Source organism: Aythya marila (assembly GCF_965140915.1).
Source record: "Aythya marila genome assembly, chromosome: 2".
NCBI classification, from domain to species: Eukaryota; Metazoa; Chordata; class Aves; order Anseriformes; family Anatidae; genus Aythya; species Aythya marila.
Window position 1 is genome coordinate 87,078,293 of NC_139043.1, and position 17,426 is coordinate 87,095,718.

A 17,426-nucleotide genomic window follows, 5' to 3' on the forward strand; every position below is an offset into this window, starting at 1 on the left:
ATCTTCCTGTTGTGGACAAAAGCAAGATCATCTCACACTGATAGACAGCTCAGCTGTAACACACTGCTCTCTCACTCCCCGTCTTCAAAAGAACAGGGTAGAAAATACGATGAAACAAAGACTCAAGGGTTGAAATAAGGACAAGTAGGTCCAGTTATCATCATAGGGAAAACAGACTCAGCATAGGGAGGTTAATGTAATTTATTGCCTAACACTGGTGGACTACAACAGTGAGAAACTAAAAGCAAGCTAAAATACCTTATCCCCATCCACCCTCTTCTACCTCCTCCTCCCAAGCAGTGCAGGGGAACAGGGAATGGGGGACTTCGTCTCCGTCGCTCCTTCTCGGTCCCTCCCTGCCCCTGCTCCCCGTGGGGTCCCTCCCACGGGATGCCGTCCTTCCCCAGCTGATCCCACACGGGCTGCCCACAGGCAGCAGCTCCTCAAGCACTGCTCCCACACGGCTCCGTCCCACGGGGTCCATCCATCCATCCCCCAGGAGCAAACTGCTCCAGCACGGGTCCCCCACGGCTGGGCGGCAGCTCCCCCCAGACCCCCTGCTCCTGCGGGGGCTCCTCTCCACGGGCTGCAGCTCCGGCCCGGGGCCTGCTCCTGCGGGGGCTCTCCATGGGCCGCAGCCTCCTCCAGGCCACATCCACCTGCTCCACCGGGGGCTCCTCCACCCACGGGGGGGCTGCAGCGTGGAGATCTGCTCCGTGTGGGACCCATGGGCTGCAGGGGGACAGCCTGCTCCACCGGGGGCCTCTCCCTGCACAGCCCGCAGGGGAACTGCTGCTGCCTGCCTGCCTGGAGCACCTCCTGCCCTCCTGCTGCACTGAACTGCACAGCAGTTGCTTTATTTTTCCCCTTTCCTCAACCTGCTGTCCCAGAGGCCCACCCAGTGTTGCTCCCTGTCTCAGCTCTGGCCAGCAGCTGGTCCCTTTTGGAGCTGGCTGGAGCTGGCTCTGCTCTGACATGGGGCAGCTGCTGGGCTCTGCTCACAGAGGCCACCCCTGCAGCCCCCGTGCTACCAAATCCTTGCCATGTAATGCAGGTGTTGGCTATGGCTTGGCAAATTTATTCCAGATCCTTGAGTATACTGGCTCCCTCATAAAGAACTTCTCTTACTGCTGAAACATAATGAATAGAGGAGCTTACCTTTATTGCAAAATTGTTTCATAATTCAGGATACCAGTATGTGAGAAATAACAGATGATCCTGAAAGGTTCAAAGGCCAGGACTTGTTGGTAAGCAACCAACAGTCCATACCACTCAAAAGAGCTAACGGGAGACAGGCATCAATATGTTTTTGCACATGGAAGTATGTCGCCCTGACGATGATAAATAATGCTTGCCCATGCAATGATGGTACCAATTCATCCCCATTGTTACATCTTTGCTCAACTCTGTGGTTTGCAAACGAGCTGGGAGAGATAACATGTTTGAACAGGAGGCTCCAGCTCAGTCCTGGAGAACGATACAGACAATGTGTTATCAGTCACTCTGCAGTCCCCACTGCCAGTTTGTGAGAACCAGACATGGATCAAAGCATCAAAGCAGTGGCAGTTAGACAGCTTGCATCCACTTCCCACTATTTCTCATCTCATCCATTGCTATATAACGCACCTTAGAAATTAATTAAGAGGCAGTTTTCCCAACCCTTCAGTCCAGTTACAATTACATAAGTTACTCCCAACTTTATTTTTTCCTCACCTGTGAGGAATAGCATTTCTCATGCTGCCTCCTGGTGTGACTAAATTTGGACACAATGTGTTTTTGCTGTAGATCACCAAACCTTATGTTGTTTGAACAAGCCTTAGCTATAAAGTGAACAGCTTTAAATTGACCCAGATTCTATCAATATTTTAGACACTGAGGAAAAAAAACTTGAAGCAACTAATAAGGAATTATGCTACCACACAGTTTGTTCTTGTTTTCAACATTTGTTGTCAAAAGAACAGCCACTGTTGTCCACACACAAGAAAAAGCACTTTTTTATTGCTTAGTACTTGATTTACTCCCCATCTCTAGTTTGAGGATGACCTTTGGAGGCTGCAGGACTTTTTTCATGCCTCCCTGGCTGTTGCTTCTTCAGAAGGAAATAGTAGCAGAACCCTGATGAAATCTGCCTTTTTCTTTTCTTTCTTTTTTTTTTTTTTTTTTACCTCAATATACTCTTCCATGAATTCAATAATACTGGTAGTGGAAGAGAAAATTACCTACAAAAAGGAAAAGGAAAGAAAGAAGACTTAAGAATCACTCAGATGTACCATATGTATTCCATAAACAAGGTCCAAATTTGCATGAGCCACAAAGATGAGACAAGAAATGAATATTTTAGCAGAAACGTGCAACTAAATTTTCTGGAAAAAGCAGAGGGTGTATTTCCTTTGGAAGACAGTAAGAATTAAATAAAGCCTTCAGACACAAATAGATGGATTACTTGCATCGTATGAGGATAAAAACTAAATCTCCTGCAGAACATAAGTAGACTTTGCAACAGATTAGCCAGGAGATGACTCTCAGACAGGGCTGACAAACTGGGAAAGTGTCTTTTATTTCATGAATATTGTATGTGACTTGTTGTCCCTGTTCAGTTCCATATTGCTGTCTGTGTGAAGGTAAACCAAAGATGGATAGAAAGGAACTGCTAACGAAGTGAACGTGGATGCAGACTCAAACATAGCTTCGGAGGAGTTACCTTACACTTGCTGGTTCAAGCCAGCCTAAGCATTTCAGGCTTATGGAAGCAAGCCTAAAGAAAGAGAGAGGTTGTGATGAACTGAAAAAGTGTCAATAGAAAAGCTGACAGGCTGTGAAGAGTCACAGTGAGAGCAGGCTGCCATCACAGTATGCATGTTCTTCCAATACACAGATAGGAATAGCTTGTGCTGTAAGCTGAGATGTGCTTAACCTAGGGATGCAGGCACTGCTGGGGCACTCATCCAGCCACACACTGCTCACAGAAAGAACTTCCCTAAAGCGCTGACCACTGTAAGCCTCACAGAAGCTATGGCTGAAAGATGAACTGCTAAAAGGGCTTAAATGTGCTAACAAGACCTCATGTTAGAAAAGCATATTATAGCAACAGGTTCATGAATTGAATTTCACCCACTGTGTGGGTGAAAAGATGGACCCAGAGGAGGCATGAGGAAAAGATGGCTTGAGATACAGAAGGAAAACAATGCAATGTTTGTTCTTATGCAAGTGGTTTGTTTTGATCGCTGTTTACCAAGATATCAAAGATCACACAACGCTTGGTCTAGAAGGGATTTTGTCACTGGCTGTGATTAATGCATTGTCATGAGGACTAAGCACCACCACATACTGCTTGCAAGAAGCTTGGAAGTGCATTTGCCATCACCATAAGCCTCAAGTCATTCTTTAGGGGATGAGAATAACACTGGAGTCACCTTGTAAAGAGCATATTGATGCCCAGTTGTCTGAGATTATGGCAAGTACTATGGCAAGGGATCACACTGGTGTTTCTTGCCCTACAGCTTTGTTGCAAAGGTGTCTTTGACTCCTCTTCAGCCCTGTGCTAACACGACCACCTTCCCAGAGAAGACCGATGCCGACTTTCTGGGGAATTTATTCTTAATAAACACACAAGAATAAAAGTTACCAAGTGCGTGGATGTAAACTTTCTCCAAGAAAGACAAAATACTTTATGCATAATAGCCTCAGGGCTCTGGAGGACTGAACGTGAACTGAATCTTCCACACAGCCAGGGGTCTCTCTGGTCACGGACACACTCACAGTCAAAGCAATGAGTAAGGTAATATTCACTGCCTTCTGTGGTGGGTTATTGTCTCCATCTCAGCGCTGGCAGGGATCTATGTACACGTCTCAACTGCTTGAGTGCAATGTGTGATTTCTGCCTAGGAAGATGCATTTCAACTAAGACGTAAGGCTTTCCACCAGAGCCACCAAGTGTTTACACACTCCGTCTTGCCAACTCTGTAGGAAGGGCAATCATCTCCAGCGAGGAGGCAAAACAGACAGCCAGGAAAGATAGCAGCTGAAGCTGCTTCAGGTAGCTTCACCACAGCGCAGCTAGCCATATCCCCAGCCAGAACCGCCTGCCATCTGTTCTCCTTTACAATACTGCTATACTGCTAACTTCCACACCTCGGATAATCACTGCTCCCACATTATCATTAGGAGAGAAAGGCGCTCATTTAGACAGGATTTACATGTGACTGGAGGAAACAGGCAGTTAAACAAGGATAGTCCTAGTCACTCATTACCTTTGTGCTCAGAGAGAGTTCAAGTTCTTGTTTTTCAGTACAGATGCAAGTCTTTGCCATATGTTGTGCGATTATGGGTATGTCCTCAGGAGCAGCTTCCATAAAATATTTTGCTAGGAAGAGCTGTTCTCTTCCAGCTTGTTTTTCTGTGTTTCCACGTTTGGCTCCAGCTCCAGCGGGAATCCAAATGGCCTAAATCCAGGTCAGGTTTAACGTGGCAGCACCTCCTCAGCCACACTCTGGCAAAGTTTGTCTCCAGTCAGAGGCACAGATTTCAAACCTCTGTGTGCTAAAGTCTGATGTTGCTGGTCTAGAAGCTACCCGTGTTTATACCAGTCTTTCCGTGTAGTTCCCTGAGAGATGATCCAGTCCACTTCTGGGAATTTTTAGATGGACTTTTTTTCCTTCTCTCTGCTAATTCTTTAAATCTAGAACTATTTGTTTTATTTAGGAGTGGTCTTGACTTGCAGAGTCTTAAGAGACAACTCCTCTACATCTACCACTTTCATCAGTAGGACATGTTTAAGCAATGTAATTTTTCACTCTTCTGGAGAAAAGAAGGCTCCAGGGAGACCTCATTGAAACCTTTCAATACTTAAAGGTGTCTTATAAAAAGGACAGAGAAGGACTCTTTACTTGAGTAGATAATGATAGGACAAGGGGGAATGGTCTTAAACTAAAAGAGAATAGATTTAGACTAGACATTAGGATGAAAATTTTCACTGTAAGGGTGGTGAGGCAGTAGACCAGGTTGCCCAGAGAACCTGTGGATGCCGCATCCCTGGAGGTGCTCAAGGCCAGGCTGGATGGGGCTCTGGGCAACCTGGCCTGGTGGGAGGTGTCCCTGCCCATGGCAGGGGGTTGGAACTGGGTGATCTTCGAGGTCACTTCCAACCCAAGCCATTCTGTGATTCTATGAGTCTATGATTCAATGCTCATTACAGAGCGTTGAATACAGAATGGAGTGAAAGTATTCTGAAGGAAGGAGAATCACCAGCACATTTTATTTTATGTACTTGGCAATATATCATGGAACAAAATACCTTACCTACCTTTAGCTGTTGCTGACTTCTGAGTGATAATATTCTCAGTTTCCCTCTTTCAGCCCGACACCAATCCAAACCTATGCCTATTACTCACTGAAGCAGAAATAAAGAAAACTGCTCTGCATCTACATGCTCTGACTTGAGTGATTTACAAGCGGTTAATATTTTATACTGGCTGCTAATTTTGTTTCTTAATGTGTGCTTGGTATGTAAAATCACAGTAAATAAATCATCATTTTAATGAAATGTTAGTGTATCTTACACAATAATAGGCTCATAAACTACCTGCAGTAGTCTCCAGGTTATGTAACTGAACTCAACGAAAATTAATTGGAATAATTAATCTACTACATAAAAAAAGGAGCTTAACTCATAATTCTTCAACTGCAAACATAATACATGTCAAGCATACTCTAAGCCTGTGACACTGCTAAGATAAAGGAAATAACTCAATGTGATTTAAATAAGGGATGGATTGCGTGACCTCTGTATACTGGAAGACACTTCCTAGTCATTGAATAATCAAGTGACATTCATATATTTAATAGGTACTTACAAAAAATAGTTTGTTTCTACCAGTCCTAGGATAACAAGCTGTTGTGAACAGTCCAACAGCATTCTTCGATCTTCAATTTACAGAGCTATTGCTTTGCTGGCTGCTACTGCTGCCACCCAGGAAGAGGAGCTGTGAAGCTGCAACGGCACCATGACCAGCAGCATCCTCAACTGGCACATGGAAGAAGTCTGGGGAACAAGGGATCCAGAATGTGGTAGGACTCAAAGTATTTGCCATGGCTCCACCTGTAGGACTTGGAATAGGGACTGGTGGAACTGTAGGGACTCTTATAATGAGGTTGTATTCACTTTCTCATCAGGGAAGAATGGGCTGAAGTAACTTTATTGGGATTGTAGAGGTACCTTGAGTATAATGTACAAATGACAGCAGTGAGGACAATTTTCTGGACTCATGGCTCTCAGCTACGCTCCATATCTAGCACGACGTACTTGTCCTCTTAAATACCTATTGAAATTAATGACTGGGCCATCAATATTCATATCATTTCCTATTTAGTTAAAAAGATAACCTTCCTGATGCTTTCAAATAGAAATTTAAGAATGGAAAAGAATGGTGCTTCTAGTGTACATTTTTGTTTTTCTTCTATACTTACTGTTCTAGAGCAAAAGGATATCTTATGTGTCTTTGGATAAAACAAAAATTTGATGCATCATCTCAGTAATTTCAAAGCATCTTCACTACTCATCAGAGAGGTTTCTATTGCTGAAGTAACTACCAGTATTCTGTAGGAACGGCATGCTTTCAAAAGACCAGTCCTCTTCTCAAGACAAGTACAGTCTTACTTCTAACACACAGTAGTGCTGAGCAGTAGGAACTGCAAGAAGATGACAAATCAATATGTGGTGGCAAGCTGAGCTGTATTAGATGTGATACCCTTAATAATGCTCAATGCTTCAGAGTACTGATCACCACTCTTCACATCAACTTTTGCATTTGATGTACCAAACATATGTACACTAAAAACAAATACTTAAAAGCAATCTGCAACAAACAGCCTCTCTCACAAGGGTTTTGTTATAATTTTAAGAATGAGGCAGTGGAGGTTAATTTTTTTTGCTAGGAATAAGCAAGATAAATCAAAAGTAGGTGAACATGTCCTTCCTAGTAATACAGTACAAACAACAGGCCCGGTACAACTTGCAGAACAATATTTTAAGTTTCAAGAGCAATGAAACATCAGAGTTAGGGATGAATTTCTAAATAAAATGAAGTCATTGAAACGTTTTTTATCGTTCAACGGCAGGATAGATAAGAACTGACTAGAAAAGGTGCCAGCAGACATTGCTTACCAATATGTAATACAGTTTCCTATTTTGTAAGATGAATAAAACTGGCTTCCCTCTACCACACCCTTAATACCTAACTCCTACTACTGGCTATGATATTTCTCCCAAAGTTATGGGTCCTTAAAGTCACTATTCATAAAGAGGTATTACATTAAAAACTGTTGCTCCAAAAGCCTGTGATGTATTTTAAAGAAATTTATGTGAAAATGGGTAAGAAATCTGCTCTTTGATTAGAAAAATGTTATCCAAAGGAATATCCACAATAAAGAAAAAGTTGCAGCAATAAGACTAAGATTTTTTTTTAATTATTATTTTTATCTTGGAAGAAAACACGTGAAGAAGGCACAGTAATAGCAAATGAGTACTTTGCTACTTAAAGTCACTTAAAGACTAGCACACACTTAAGTAATTAGTGGGCTGAACAGACCAACTTTCAACATGGCAAATTATTTTAATGGTAAAAAGGATTTTTTTTAAATGGATGATTAAATGGGTAAAAATAATCGGATTCATTATATCCTCAAAAAAAAAAAAATCAAAAGTGGGGTAATTATTAGCCTCTACAACCATGTAATCAGATTTTATTTTTATTAATTAAATCCCATTTGTGTAGCTGTGTAGACAGGAAGTCTTTTAACCTTCCTGACCTCAGCAGATTCCCCCAAATAAACAAATAATGAGAGGGGTGACACCTGGTTGTAGCAACATTGTCTCAGAGTCCTGATGGCTAGGCTTTGATTTTGTTTTCTGTCCCAGATAGATTTTGCAAATCTTGGGATGTCCTTACCTTCAAATAGTTTAAATGCAGTTCTCTTTGTGAATTTGTAAATCCTGAGGTCAGAGTAAGGTGGCTGGCCGGAGCTAGAAAGGAAATCACCCAAAGCCAGGAGCATAGTCATCAGGATGAAGAACAGAAATATCAATAAGCTTTAAAAGGAGAAGGTAGAAACAGGCGTAAGAGCAACCCAGGGCAGGGATTCACGCAAGGCTGTGTGCCCTGGGCAGGTAATCTTGAGGTCAGTCGTGTAACTAGCTAAGCTGCTGATGCAGTCACAGAGAATCCTCACACTTGCATATAATCATAGTAATGTATTTTATTTTTTGTCTTATCTTTCATAAGCACAGTATGCTTTTGTAATGCTGTGGGTTCTTTTTTCTGTTTTTTTTTTTTTTTTTTTTTTAATTTACATTGTGCATCATAATAAACATTATTCTCAGTAGCCTGGCACAACAAGGCTCCTATCCAGCTGGTGGTCCCAGAACTGTTGACCTCAGTAATCAGCACACACGTACCTCTTCTCCAGGTATCTAAGTGAATAATTATTTATAATTCCGTAATGGTGGAATTATGGAATTTGAAAGCTGGCAAGGCAGGAACATGAAAGGAGGAAGAGTCTTCCTAGCCAGCAGTGCCAGAAAATCTTTCTAGCATGTGCAAGGCAGCAGAAAATGGGAGAAGAGCATGATGCTCCTGCCATGGCAGCAACAAGAAAATAAAGGATTTCTGAGAGCCTGGAAAATTCTTGTAACAGGAGCCTAACATACATAAACATGTGTTTACATCCCCACCCGAGCAAAGGCTGGACAGTTGTGTTTTATTATCCACAACAAACATGACAAGGAAGGTATCACTAAATAATTAAATAACTTCTAGTACTACCTGATTAAAAAAATGATTATATAGGGACATATAATATATGTCCCTATAATACAATATATAATAATATATATAAATATAATATAAATAAATATAATGTAATATAAATATAAATTTCCTTAGAGGAAAATGAATAGTGAAGGAATAGAAGATTATGGTAGGAGAAAAACAATCAAAACACTAAAAAAAAATCAAGGAAAGAAAGAAAAAGCACAAGAGGATGTGCACAGTGTGCATCCAGCTCGAGCTGGCTGTTTCTCTGCTGGCTCAGGCCACGTGGCAGTGGTGAAACTGCTCAGGATTATGGCAGGGCCCTGCTGCTGGCTGGTGAGTGCCCAAGGAGGCCTGTGTCTGCACCTCAGCTGGGCACAGGAAGTTCAACAAAAATGCCAGAAGGAAGCTTTTGTGTGAAATGTCTTCTGTTTGAGTACACGCTTTCTATTACTTACTTTTCCACTTTCTGCTGTTACTGTTTACAAAGCTTTCCAAATGTTTTCATCACTTCATTGGTTCGTTTGAATTAATCAGTTGAATTGGTTTGTTAAGGGGAAGGAATGAATATCAAAAAATTACTTGATTCCAGGACATACATGTCTAGCATTGATGATTCTGCATCTATGTTTATAATAAAGTTCGACTGCATACCTCAATTAATGTTTGGTACAATACAGAGTAGTACTAATTACAGTGATACAGAGATTTTCAAGCTATTTCTCTAAAATCAAGCCTTTCTTTGTCTACATTGTAATGTTAAACTTCATTTATACATTATTTAGAAGAACTACTGATATGGGGTTTGTTTTGTTTTAAATCAAATTTAGATCATCGTTAGAATGTTTTTAATATTTAATATCAAGACATTGTTGACACCTTTCTAGTTTTTACCTTTCAAAGGAATTACTTTCTACTCATCATCTCTTTTTGTCCAGAGATACATTATTTTGTTTACTGGGTTCTTCCACTTCCTATGTAAATTCTTTAAAATTAGCTGGTCTTTTATACTTGGTCAGAAAAGACTACCATTTCATGAAATGTCTTGAATAGGTGTCAATAACCACAGGGAAAAATACGCACTATACTCCTCTTTCTCTCCCAAAAGTTCTCTAATTATTAGTCCACCTTTTATTACAGCACAAGCTCACTCCTCATCGTGGTCTCAGACCTGTCACTAGCCATCACTAGTGTGCGCATTTCTCCTGGTCCATGCTTTGCATATCCCATCTTGGTCACAGCTCCTGCCAAGGGGGTCAGGCAGACGACTGCAGCTGCCTAAGATGCATGAAAGAAGCATTACTTTTGTATTTCTTAGCAAATATTTGTTACTAAACACAGGAGAGCTTGTAGTAAGGACATCATCCCCAACCCTTTCTGTTTTTCCTATTAAAGATGAAGCACCTGAACTGGGGGGGACTGCTACAAATGTCGCTTGCTGAACAGACCACACAAAACCTTGGGGAGCTCAGTAACATTAATTCTGAAGTAACAGCCTACAGAGGGAAGGTGGAATTACACTCCCCAAAACCTTACAGGGCAAACTAATGAACTCAGTCTAAGCAACCCTGGTGGCACTGCTGAACAAACACCTCTGTTTAATAAGTAGCATGATCGAGAATAGCAAGAGCTTTGGATCCAGTAAGAACAAGCCGGTGAGTTGTACCAAAAAAATCTTCCAGTGACTTTTGATCTATTGCTGGAACGGTTCCGGAATACTCAATATGCTCTCAGATTTTCACTTGCGAAAAAACCTTGCTGCTCTCCTGGCGTTTAAGGGAAGATTTCTCCTCAAAGGCACTACCCCCTCCTCTGGGGAAGATTCAGATGAGTGGGCCTGGTTAGCTTCGAAAATAGAGCAACGTCAGGGAGCCAAGGAAAGGAGAAGGAAGGAAAGAGCAAAGGGAAAAGATGAAGGACTTTTGTTTTTCAAATTTCAAAAGCCCGAGAGGGACTACTCAGTGAAATTAAAAGACAGCAGATTAAAAACAGACAAAAGGAAACAGTTTTTTCCCATGATGTGTGGTTAAAACTGCAGAAAATATAATTACCACAGGAAGCACTGCAGTCAAGAGCTCAGCAAGATTCTGATGGGGTGGCAGATGTATAAGGATATCAAACATATCACGAGCAATTTAAAACTGCTGGAAGGCACATGTATTTCTTCAGGGAAAACTGTCCAACCTTTTTAAAATTGCACAAAGAAATGTGCAAATCAGAGCGAGCTACGAAGAAAAAGGTCTCTGAACGTGCACGATAATGCACCCACAGGATGCCATTAAAGAAATATCACCTCCTCCTAAATCCTTTGCATTTATTCTCACTCTCTCCCTTTAAACGAACAGTATGGGAAACATCAGTACGAGCCCTGTTGCAATGACCAGTTCCTTTATGGTATTGCCTGAAGGGAAAAGGTATCTGCTCACCACCTTTCGGAGGTGCTGGCATCTTTGGCAGCTTTCAGCCTGTCTCATGTATCTGCAAGCATGTAATAACCTCAAACTGCACACATCAGGTTCCAGGAGCAGCTGGGTTGTTTCTAATTCCCTGTAAGAACTTCTTTACTGAAAGGGTTGTGAGGCATTGGAATAGGCTGCCCAGGGAAGTGGTTGAGTTACCATCCCTGGAGGTCTTTAAAAGACGTTTAGATGTAGAGCTTAGGGATATGGTTTAGTGGAGGACTGGTTAGTCCTCCAGAGGTTGGTCAGAGGTTGGACTGGGTGATCTTGGAGGTCTCTTCCAACCTAGGTGATTCTGTGATTCTGTACTTGAATTGTTTCTAAAAGAAGGAAGCGCTCTGCATAGTTTTTCTGAAATTTCTAAACTCCTTTAAACATGACTGAGTAGTCTTAATAATAATGGTTGCAGTGTCCTAAAGAAATAGTCCTGTTATTTCACATACCTGTATGTGTGCTCTGTTGTGTGTCAGAGAAAAGAATACCTAAAACTCGTGATTTTTTCATTTAAGTGAAACAGCCTCTCAACAGGATGCCTTTGCAACAACATGACTTTTACAAAGAGGGAGGCATTATAAGCAATTTAGGGCAGCAGTACTCTGACGCTGAATTTATAGCCTTCCTAAACAATATATACCAGTGCATTACTACTGTTGCGGATATATCAATTCTCTTCTAGGATATCTTTTTATCAATATTAGTCTTATTACTTTACATCCTACCCACCAAACAAGAGACTCCCTTCCTTTCTGTAGCATCCTTCTATGCATTTTAAGATGTTAAAGCAACCCTTTAACTCCACGTTGCACTGCTCATGCCAGTGCTTGACATTACCCTAGCAATCAGATACTGGGTATAAAAGGAAAAGAATTTTCTGAAACATAAGGAATGTCACAAAGCCAAGTTCGGCAAGCCTGGCTCAGAGCTCTGAAATGGTACCAAAACCCCTCTCTTTGGGTTATACACTTTCCAGCTTCTTGTTCCTGCTATGACTTCCACTGTCTCCAATTTAAGATCAGACGAGTCCCATGTCCTCTCATCTTACAGCCCGCTCAGTGACTGCAAACTTTCTGCCTTATCTATAAGACTGGGTATGAAGCAGAGTTTTGAAGTGGTTTGAACAAAGATATTGGCTACATCACTACATCACTAACTGGGAGGTACATCCTTTACAGAGACCCAATGATAGGTTATGTAGTACTGGAGTCACACCTTTGCCTGGAAAAAAAATGGAAAAAAAAAAAAAGGATGAAAAAGGATGTGTTGCCATTAATCCTCACATTAGTAGCCTGCTTAGAGAAACATTCCAATTTTCTGCCTTTGAAACGGCTAAGAATAATATCAGGAGTAAAGTAATTCCTCTGATATAATACAAAAAAGAATAAGAAACAATAAATTACATTTGAATCCCTACAACCAACCAATTCCTCTGTTATTTGCCCAAAATATACAACCAAAAAGGGTAGGACAAAAAACTATAACACCCTCACAAAGCTCAGCAAACTTGCCATGAATTTTAAAAATAAAGGTTCCTTTCTAAAGCAAATGGGAAAAAAATGGTTAGTATTAATGTTTAAGAGCAGTCCTTTAAGTGTACAACATTTTTGACAGCTCTGACAGAGAAAGTAACATTAAAATCCCAATTTGATTTTCAAGTAAGGACTAAAGGACTATTTACCGTACGATCTCTTCTCATTTATTTCTTAGGTGGAGATACAACCCACATGTGATCAAGAAAGTGAAAAAGTTACAATAAAATCATTAATTCAAAATGTTTTCTGCAGGAAAGATATTTTTGCTATGAACACAAGCCACATGAAGATTGAGTGGTGAGATGGGCAGACACTCCTCTGAGGACTGCTGGAGTTCTGCATACTGTGTACAAGCCCATATGTTGTCATGTATGGGCAATGCACTTAGTAAAGCTGACTAACAGGACTGTGATTAGGATGCACTGGACTAATTTTTTCCACTTACAAGTGATGGTATTACAAAATATCGTTTACCATTACACTTGCTGTTTATGCAATATATGATCTGAAATATGTGATGAAAACCATATCAGTTCTGGTGCCCAAGAGGAACAAAGAGACCACTTTTCATACATGTTGGAAAGAAAAGGGTAAGAACCATATACTAAAGTGAAAATATGAGAAGGACTGAAGGAGCAGGGAAATTTCTCAGACATGTACCTGCTGAATATCCAAAAACACTTTCTGACAACCTTAAACAACTTTTAGGAGTGTACCAACTCACTGTACCAAACACTACTACGCATCCCCTCGCCTACTTGTGTCTTTGCAAACTTTCCATCAAACAGAAATCCAGCAGAAGCCAACCCACTTGTAAAGAGGGAAGAGAAAATACCTCTGAACTCTTTTCACTTTTTCAAGTTTAATCTGCCAGTTTTCATCCTTCTTTGAAAACTGTCCCATCTCCCACCATTCTCCCAAACAAACACAAGGTTTCGGCAACCTTTTTGTTAACACCATTTTTATAATAACTTCTAAATAGATCAATAGATGAAATTTCCACCTCCCTCAGGTCCTGCTATTTCACTCTACTAAATTAACAGTCTGGGACAGACAGGACAGGTGACAGTCTCCGTGTTACCAGTGAGACAACTTTTACCCCACTGTGTGTGCAGAAAGGACATAGCCGCATAATTAAAAATCTGCAGTTCACCCCCCTGGTCTCAGTAAATCTCCTCACAACAGATATTCCAGTTTCCTCATTTTACTTCCAATTCACATTAGTGGTGTGAGATGCGTACTTTGAACATCTGACTTTCCAGGATGCTCTCTTCTTAAGAAATCTTTCATCACACATCATAGTTATATTGAAAATCTTGCTTTTGCATCAAGTATTCATTGTGGTATGTTATCTTTTTTCCTTGCATCATGGACAAAAACGTTATTCCTCTTTCCTCTTCCATTGAAGTCCCTGTGAATCCATTAACTTCTTCCTCTGAGCCCTACTAGTGCTGAAGTAACATTTGCCGTTCTGCATTTTGCCACACATGAGAGTGTGATGCCACTGTATGGGGATAGCTCCACTTCCCATGACATAAACAGGACCTCTCTGCAAAGGTAAGTCCAATCTCACACATTGCAATGAAACCAAGCTATAGGAACAGGCGAACTGCATTTTCAAACAAAAGAGATTTGTTTTTCTGACCAAATTTGTGGAGGTTAATGTAGCTTGTCAGCTGGGACTCAGTTCCTATACGGCACAGGATGCCACCATGCAAAAGCATTGCTGTCCCTCCAGAACACTTCATTTAATAAGCAGTGCCTTTGAGTCCGTTTTAGCAGTTAAAACCTGCTTCATTTAAAACCTTTAAATTCAAAAGTTTTGATATTAAAATACTTTACGAACTCCTGACCATTTCAATAAAATAGGCTTAAACCACTGTTGATTAAAACAGAAATGTCTAACTTGAGTATATTATGTTGCATTTCTAAATACTCGGTAGCTTAATACTTAACAAATTTTGCCAACTTGTCAGATTGGATTACTTGGTGAAAAGTACAGAGGTGACTTCACTTTCTAACATGAGTAAACTTATCCTTACCTGTTTGGAGATCTCAGTACTTTTTCAGACACTTTGGAAACATGCACTTTCAGTAGTTTCCTGATATTCTTGTTGCATTAAGAAGCGATCACAACAAGCAGCTAAGGAATCGTAGTCCCAAAAAATTTCTCAGCCCTTGCCAGTAACTATGTGGTTTTCATTGCTATTGAGCTTATCCTGAACCTGTAGTTAATCATTAAGACGCGTTGCACAACGTTCACCAGCTTTACCAGTCATTCTTTCTCAATAAAGAGGAAAAAAAGAAAAGCTGCTGAACGCATTCTGCTGCCGTGCACAGGTATTTGGGGTGTGATACATGACTTCTTATTTACCCAGGGAGCCTCAAGTGAAAATGTAAGAACATAAGAAAGAGGGGCACTGTGCGGGCCCTGAGGTGGAGCCCTCCACACCTCAGGAAAAGCCCCCTGGCCGCCCCCAGCCAGCGCCGCCATTTTGCAGCGCGTCCCCTGCAGGAGGCTGGCGGTGCAGCCTCACCGCTCTGCCCGTGCTTCACGGCAGGCGCTGCCGAGGGACGCAGCCCACTGTCGGCTGTCTCAATGAAACAAAACACCCCCAAATCTCCCCATATTTAATGTAAAACAGTGAGACCCCATCGGCTCGGGCTCTATGGGAACCCCCGCCTGGAGCCCAGCCGCCCACGGAGGGAGCCGCGCCCGCCGCCTGCCGGCCCGGTCCGGCCTCGCCGCCCCAGGAGGGGCACGGGGTGTAGGGGGGAAAAGTGTTTCTTTTTATTGCATCGCAAGATCCAGTTCACAGCCTGTGTTTCTGTCTGAGCAGTCCCGGGTCCTCGGCATTAAAAAGCTGCCTGGGGCCGGGGAGCGTGGCTGGGGTCTGCTGAGCCACCTCCTGCCCCAGCCAGGCTGCCAGCCTTTGGGAGGTGGGGGAAACCCAGAGACATTTTGGGATGTAACCAGAGCTAGGATGAGCCCTTCTCCCTCAGTGTGTAAGTGCTGGACGGCTGGGGACAGCCTCAGACCTGCCCCTGCACTGCAGCTCTTTGTGAGGAAAAAAAAAAAAAAAAGCACCCAAGACTTCAGTAGGTTGCAACCCTCCCTCCCCACCACCTCCTGAATTTTTTTTTCTCCTTTGCTCGCACACAGCAGGAGGAAAAGCTGCATTTTATCCTGAAGGCTGCTGCTGCGAGAGAGGCCTTCACAACGTGCTGCTACACGGCAGCTGAACAAAAAAGCCCAGAAATAACCATTACTGTGTAACTTCTAGGATACCAACTCCTGCCTTTCAAGTGAGCGCTATCCCTGCTGTAATACTCATGTTAGAGGATGAGGTGTAAGCAAGGTGCAGTCCCCATCATTTATCACCTTGTTCTGAGGCCACATGAAGCCAGCTACTACCTTTGTGCAGCATACCCTATGCAAGCAGGCTGGGGGCAATCACTTCCCTCTGCTACCTTCAGTTGTTTCTGCGTGTGTTGGCCCCCATGTGAACACATACTGTATCAGACCAAAAAATATCTCTAGCCCCACACCCCTTCTAAAATGTAGACATGGCCATGTAGAAGAAAAAAAGAGTACAAATATAGGTTATCAGGTAATGATTCTTCCCCTAAAGACTGCTCCTAGCACTTGGTGACATGGGGCCCATGGACTTACTGATCGAAAGATGCTATGTTTGTAGTTAACATGCATCTGTGAGTTTGTGGAAGCTCCTTATGTTGATAAGCACTTCATGAACCCAGGTGAACTTTTAGCACGTGGTATTTTTTTTTTTTTAATATCCAGGCAGTCAATGATGAAATTTTTATTTACTGAACTGGGCCCCTACACGTTAGGTGATGCCCTGTGACTTTTGATTGAAAAATAAAGTAATTAAGTATTTTGCATTCTGCCTATGTTTTTACAGAAGTCTACTGTACTTCCATCAGTCACTGCTTTCTAGTCTGCGGAACCATCTGTGTGTATTTGATCGTTTTTATGACCAACCTGTTTGCTCTTCCTATAGCTCCTCCATTTCTCCTGCATCCCAAGTCTTCCTTCTCACTCCTGCCCCGGGAGTTCCTGCTCCCTTATCCCTTCTTGAAGGACAGCAGCTTCTAGGATTCTGTTTGTGAAGGTGTACATATTATGAAGAGGATGCAGTGCTTTCTCACTCAGTTTTCTTCTTCTCTGTGGTGCTGTTTTATAAGGGAGTTCAAAGACTTGTTCAGGCAATTCATTGCAAGTATTTTAAGACAAACATTTTAAGCCCTCGGTGTTTCTGTTTCTTGTTATTCAGCTGTTTTCACAAACCCTATACACTTTAGTGAAAATTAAATGATTTCTTCTACCCACCTATTCTGTCGTTACTCTTTTCTTCCATGACTATGTTGTTAAGCAATTTTTCACAAAGCTCTAATCCTCACTGCTTTCCTCATTTCTGTTTTCTGTCTTTGGACCTGATTCTGAGAGTACTGCACTAACATAAAACTAAGCATGTAAGAGTCATACGGAACACACAAATATCTTCCAGAAATTCCGTGGAAAAGAGAAGTGTAATGGAGGAAATCAAATGCTGAAAAGGTTTAACTAAATTAAAATACGTCTGAATAGGATGTATCCAGCATTCTTTGTG

The 17,426-nt window shown here is 41.9% G+C and overlaps 1 protein-coding gene across 1 annotated transcript in view; it reads right to left on the bottom strand.

Moving 5' to 3' along the window:
* LOC309875708 (fidgetin-like protein 1) overlaps positions 1–14,967 on the bottom strand; it is a 78,035-nt gene extending 63,068 nt beyond the window's left edge. Inside the window, exon 1 of the mRNA XM_082755381.1 lies at positions 14,838–14,967. The gene's annotated coding sequence lies outside the window, so the exon portion shown is untranslated. The remainder of the gene's footprint in view (positions 1–14,837) is intronic.
* Between the last annotated feature and the right edge of the window lie 2,459 nt (positions 14,968–17,426).